Source organism: Hibiscus syriacus, unplaced genomic scaffold (genome assembly GCF_006381635.1).
Source record: "Hibiscus syriacus cultivar Baekdansim isolate YM2019G1 unplaced genomic scaffold, ASM638163v2 tig00110676_pilon, whole genome shotgun sequence".
In the NCBI taxonomy this organism is placed as follows: domain Eukaryota; kingdom Viridiplantae; phylum Streptophyta; class Magnoliopsida; order Malvales; family Malvaceae; genus Hibiscus; species Hibiscus syriacus.
In genome coordinates, this window is record NW_024062820.1 from 1,816,443 (window position 1) to 1,823,587 (window position 7,145).

General features: G+C 33.8%; 1 pseudogene; it reads left to right on the forward strand.

Moving 5' to 3' along the window:
• Window positions 1–5,504: 5,504 nt before the first annotated feature.
• On the forward strand, window positions 5,505–6,784 carry LOC120137860 (annotated as a pseudogene).
• Window positions 6,785–7,145: the final 361 nt, after the last annotated feature.

The window sequence follows — 7,145 nt, forward strand, 5'->3', positions numbered from 1 at the left end:
ATGCTAGAAAGGTTTGCGATGAGCAGCGCGAAACCAGTTAGCACTCCATTGGCGAATCACTTTAAGCTCTCATCAGAACAGTGCCCTAAGACAGATAAGGAAGCTGAAATGGCAAAGGTTCCGTATTCTAATGCTGGGCTGCTTGATGTATGCGATGGTATGTACTCGTCCTGATTTAGCTCATGCTGTTAGTCAAGTTTGTAAGTACATGTCTAAACCTGGTAAGCAACATTGGGATGCAGTCAAGTGGATCTTTCGGTACTTAAGGGTACTGTGGGACATGGAATTGTTTTTGGAGTCAGCGGGATAATCCTTTGGTTGTAGGATATGTGGATTCAGATTATGCAGGTGACTTGGATAATAGAAGATCTACGACAGGGTATGTGTTTACTTGGTGGAGGGCCTATTTGCTGGAAGTCTACTGTTCAATCTGTCGTGGCACTATCTACAACTGAAGCTGAATACATGGCAGCGGCTGAAGCTGCAAAAGAAGCTTTATGGCTTACTGGTTTAGTGAAGGAGTTGGGTGTTCAACAAGGTGGAGTTCAGTTGCTTTGTGATAATCAAAGTGCTATTCACTTGGCTAAGAATCAGGTGTATCGTGCTAGAACTAAACATATTGATGTAAGGTTCCACAAGATCAGAGAGTTGGTTGCATCTGGAGAGGTTTTGTTTCAGAAGGTACATACTGATGAGAATGCCGCTGATATGTTCACCAAGCCAGTTACGACAGACAAGTTCAAGCATTGCTTGGACTTGTTGAATGTTTCGAGTTGTTAAAGAAGCAAGGTAACCCACATTGAAGTTTCCAAGGGGCAGGATATTCGCCAAGGTGGAGATTTTATGTATGGCTCATAAAAAGTCTCGTTGTGGGGTTACGAATTATGTGGGTTGGGGGTGTGGGGGCGCAGCCCCCGCGATACGGTACAGGGTTGATTTTGTAATTATGTACCAGGGTTTTCTATTATAAATAGAGATGTAACCTAGACCTAAAATATCATTGAATAAAACTTCTAGCGCCGCCTAGGCACCGAGGACGTAAGCACATTGCCGAACCTCATAAAATTCTCGTGTTCTTTCGTTTTCTTTACCCGTTTTCGTCAACAATATCATACAAGGATCATATAAGGAAAAAGTTGAAAACCTAACAAAAAAACTCGAATAAAAGATAGATATGAGCAGAACTGATTGCATCAACAAATAAACCACAAAAGGGATCAAACTACTAAAAATCATCGAAAAATTGCAAATTAGAGTAGAGTGATGTGAAAAACTATCCATGAAGATAAATCGCGTATCCAAATCCAATATGAGATCCAAAGCAAGAAAAAACAGCATGATAACAAAAAATCGTCATCTTGATTAATCATGATAATATTAAATTTAACTATAGAAAAAAAGAAAAACGAAAAAAATAACGATCAAACGACCTAAAATAATATCATGTCCACACGATAAATTCTAAATTATAAAAAAATATTTACTGTTTTTATGAATTGATTCTTACAAAAAGGTAATTTTTTTTGAAGTTTCGTCCTTACTATCGTTTTATATGAATTGATTTGTTGTTTTTTTAGCTATTTTAATTTCTATAAAAAATATTTATTTCATATTTTAAAAAATATTAAATTTTTGGCAGCAATCGGGTAAAAATTCGGTAAATGCCGAGCTTTTAAAAATGCCAAGTTAAAGATGTAATTCCTATTTGGCCCCTATTTCTTTGATGTGATGCATATTTATTTGAAAATACTTAATATGATACTCAAATTTTTGTCGTCGCTTTTTATTATATTGTATTTTTGGTATTAGGGTTTTAAGCTTAAAAAAATAAAATCTTCATCCAATTTTAACCAATCTATTTAAAATAATTATTAATAATATTGTATTATTTTAAAATATTAAAAAATAAAAAATAAAATTTGTTCAATGATGAGCTAGACTGAGGTTGAATATACCAATTATATTATTTTCTTTCTTTCCTTTTTCGGTCAATATTTTGGAATATTTGAAAATCATTTATTTAAAAATTTATTTAAAAAAGGGTAAATTACAAGTTTAGTACTTAAACTATCAATTTTGTCTATTTTAGTACATAAACTTTTAATTTTTAAAACCATGTCTAATATTTAGTTTTTGTTTCATTTTAGTATCTTACCGTAGAAAACTTAACGGAAAAGCTCGTCAGCCGCTGCATCTGCAGTCGCTAATCGTGGCGTTCGTTGGATGATAAAACCCGAACTTTTCTAGTATGCACCTTTTCAATCCCCTGAACATGATATCAGCCTCCATTCACCGGAAAAATGCATCAATCTCCCAAAATCGACGATGAACTCTTCGACCTCTTCATTCTCCGATCTTTGTCATTAACCGTCCAATGGCCTTGAAACTTGATTATGTTTGTCAACTCGTTATTCTCTAGTGGTTCACAATTCGGATTGATCATCCGTCCACTAGAGCTATGCCCCGTCAGCACGTCCGTTAAGTTTTTAACGATGGATACTAAAACGAAAGAAAACTAATTATTAGGTATAATTTTAAAAAAATAGAAGCTTAAGTAATAAAACAAACTGAAATTAATAGTTTAGACGCTAAATATATAATTTAGCCTAAAAATTGCACGAGGTTCACTTACCACCATTACACTCCACTACTATTACTTCTTTCAACCCAAACTTATAGTTGGAGCGTAGCGCCCACTTTGACTAAGAATATCTTTTTGTCTTGTCATTTTATTCCTGTATTTTTTCCAGGATACATGTGTTTCTTGTTTTCTAATTATAATTTAATTATTAATATCCAAACTAAATTATATATTTATTCATCCAATGATCATTGTAATATGCTTTTGATCAGCAACCGTTAATAAATAAATAAAACCGTTGTATAATTTTTTTAACTTTTTAATGATAACATAACATTATTTTATTATGATATGTTAGTATTATTATTAATTTTTAGCGGTATTTGATTAAAATATTTTTAAAAAAATAATTAGATAATCAAAATAAAATTATGGAAATAAATAAATAAATAATATACCCTAATGTTTAATATAATTGGTTGTTGACCCAGTCAACAATTTGATTTTTCAGAAGTTCAAAGACCTTACACTACTAATCAATTTGTTTTGTTTACTGACGTGGGTCACTTTGACTGATATATAGTATGGCACTCAGCAAAGAAGCGTGCAACGGTGCAAGCCAGGGGGGGGGGGGGGGATCTCCCTCAAATAAATTACTTTTAGGGTAAACTATAGGTTTAGTACCTAAACTATTACTTTCATTTCGTTTTGGTATCAAACTTTATTGTTTTTCAAAACCATACCCAATGTTTAGTTTATGTTTCATTTTGGTACCCTATCTTTAAAAACTCAATGGTGGTGGTGATGAGCACGAACCAAGCGACTTCGATGATAAATGAATTGTTGTTATTTCTTGAGGTCTCAAGTTCGAGCACAAGAAATGCTAGGGGTATCAGTAGGGGGCGAAACTAAGAATTTATTATAGTTGGGGTTAAAATATTTTTTTAGTTTTCACAAATACATTTTTTTTAATTTAGGGAGGCCTGATAAATTTTTCTTTATTTATTTTTTAAAAATATATATTTTTCTATATTAATTAATAATTAAGAATCCCTTGCCCTCCCATGGTTTTGCCCATGGGTGTGAGCGTTTAATTTCAAATGATTGAGAGTTATGTTTGAACATATATTGTCTTGTACTTACCCTAGATTAATAAAAAACAACAAATGGTTATAATGACTTGTCACCATAAGCTAATGTCACATCATCGTTAAAAAAAATAAAAATTTACGTAAGCAATTCTGTTAATTTTTTCACAGCATTGTATCAAATTGAAATTTACACTAAATGATAGATATCATTTTGAAAAAAAAAATAAAGTACTCAAATAGAACAAAAATAATAACTTGGGCATTAAATCTACAGTTTACCCTTCTTCTTTTTCTTCATACAAGCCTCGTTTTGGCTCCCGCCCTCTACTTTCATCATTTCCCTTTCACCCTAAACTTTGCTTTTCCTACTCAAATTTTTTGTATTAAATTAGTACTTAAATTTAAAAAGATGTTTTAAATTAGTATTTAAATTCATAAAAATAAATTAATATATAATATTAATATGATATTTTAATAACCAATTAAAATGTGATAATGACTTTTAATAATGTTATTATTTTAACTTATTAATATCACACCAATAATATGATCAATTGTTGAGACGTTAAAGTAATGTAGATATTAATTTAATAAATTATTTTTCAAATTCAAGTATCAATTTATATAATAAATCTTTTGGTAAATTAACTATTTTGTCATTTACCTATTAATTATTTTCTGTTTTGATCATCCAATTTTTTTTTCGAAATCATACCTAACATTACATTTTGATTTTGTTTTGGTCACTTGTGGTTAAAAATTAGCAGCAATGTTAATGTGACATTTTTGTTATTGTTCAATGTAGACGTGACATTACCTTATGGTGACACGTCAACATCATCGATAACCTTTAACGGTGTGTGACCAAAATAGAACCAAAACATAAATGTATGATTTTGGAGAAAAAAAATAATAGTTGGGTGATCAAAATGAAGGCTAAATAACAGTGGATGACCAAACAAGTAGTTTACCCAAAATATTTTCCTTTATTGGATAAACTACATATTTAGTCACCAAACTATCGTTAAAAAGGGTAAATTACACATTTAGTACAAAAATTACCAATTTTGGTACCTAAACTTTCATTTTTTTAAACCATACCTAAACTTTAGTTTTTGTTTCATTTTAGTACCCCACCATTAAAAACTTTAATTTTTGTTTCATTTTAGTATCATTGTTCAAATTTTAATGTTAAGTTTTGAAAAAATTGAAAGTTTAAGTAATAAAATAGATTAAAAATGATAGTTTAAGTGTTAAACGCGTTATGTTTTTAACGACGAGTATTAAAATGAAACAAGAACTAAACTTTAGGTATGATTTTGAATTTTTTTTTGAAAGTTTATGTACTAAAATGGATCAAAACTGATAGTTTAGGTACTAAATGCGAAGTTTACCCTTAAAAAATTTGTAACATCAATAATTCTATTTATTTTTTAAAGGCATGTGACTAAAACAGATCCAAAACATAACGATATATATAATTTTGAAAGAAGAAAAATTGGTGACCAAAACGGAACCAAAATGATAATTGATTGACTAGATACGTAGTTTAGCCTATTTTATTTTGATTCAAAGTGCCTTGTGGTATTTGTCTTTTAACACCGTCCCATATGCAGAAAGGAAAATCCAATTCTCACAAAAACATTTGCTTCAAAATTCTTTATTCCCATCCATGGTTTTAAATAGCCATCGGTGACCGTGATAACACCTACGAAATAACGATAGCGTTACCTTTCACTATATCTGTAATAATACCCGTTATGACCGTAATCGCAGTAAACGTGACATAATTAAAAACGCAATCACAATCGTGATTTAAATCTATGTTCCCATCTTGCCCCCAGCAATCATCTTCCTCAAGATTCTCTATTTAACAAATTCCATCACTTCATTCTTCCCAAAAATCATTGCTCAAATTTCTGGGTTTTCTTTTTTCTTCCATGGAAGAAGCTCAAATGACGACAATTCCTCACTTATTCAGATGCCCAATCAGCCTGGATTTGTTCTCCGATCCCGTCACTCTTTCTACCGGCCAAACGTACGACCGGTCCAGCATCCAAGAATGGTTCGCCTACGGCAATCTCACCTGTCCCGTCACAATGCAAAAGCTCCACGATCCGTCTCTCGTCCCCAATCACAATCTTCGTCATTTGATTCAACAATGGCGTCGAATGAGTCACCGATTCGACTCGGGTTACTCGACCGATATCGAGCCTCTACTCGACATGAAGCGCTGCCTCGAATCGGGTCATTCTAGTTTACAAGAGAAGCTCCGGATACTGGAGAATATAGGAGTTTCAATGGACGAAACACCGTCTAAAATCCCCCTTCTTCTTCAAATAGGTCTCTTGCCTTCACTTGTGGAATTGCTTCTCGGGAACTTCGACCATGTATTCTCGGAGAAATTGCTTTCTTGTATTCTGAAATTGATGTCCTTCGGCGAATTCGGGTCTTTGAATATGCTTAAAGAAGAGTCGAAAATCGAATCTTTCGTGGTTTTGTTTGAAAACGGGACTGCCATGATCAAGCAAAGTTTGTGTCAACTCATCGGAGCGATCTCATCATGTTCGGAAACCAGGGAACTTTGCTCGATGATCGGAAAAAACTGTCGGTTTTCACATCGACTCGTAGGCCTTATTCGTTATCATTCGGAGACGACGGAGGCCGGAATCGAGGCCGTTTCGGCATTGTGTGACATAGAATCAAACAGGGAAGAATTGGTGAGACAAGGCCTGATCAACGTTCTCGTAACATATATTTTGAACTCGGAAGAATCGAAGGAAAGAAGCTCGACGCGGCGACGGCCATGGCGACGATAGAACGAGTATTGGGGACGGAGAGAGCGAGAGAGGAGCTGATAAAGGATCCCGGAGGCGTTAAAGCGGCGGTGAAGATGGTGTTCAGGGTGTCGGAACATGAAGGGTGTGAGAGTGCATTGAACTCGTTGATAATGGTGTGTAGTGAATCGTTGGAGGCGAGGGAAAAGGCCATGGCCGCCGGCGTTTTGACTCAGTTGCTGTTGCTGATGCAAAGCCAGTGTAGCTGTGGGGTAAAAACCAAGGCGACGACATTGCTGAAACTGTTAAGGTCCAAGTGGGACGATGAGCAATAACATTTTGCTTTTTAGGATTAGATTCACTTCCATCTATCACTTAGTTTGTAGAAAAAATTATAGGTTCACATTTACTATCTAAACTATTGGTTTTAGTACTTAAGTTTTTTTTTCTTCAAAATCATACATAATCTTTAGTTTTCGTCTTACTTTAGTACCTATTATTAAAAACTTAACAGACGAGTTCGTCGGTCGCCACTTCTATAGTCGTCGATCGTCGCATTCGTCGGTCGATAAAGCCTAGACTTTCCAGCTTGTAATTTTTTAACGCCCTGAATGTGATTCCGACCTCCGTTTCATCTGGATACGCCTTAATCTCCCAAATCGATGATGAACTCTTCAATTTATTTATCCTTTGATC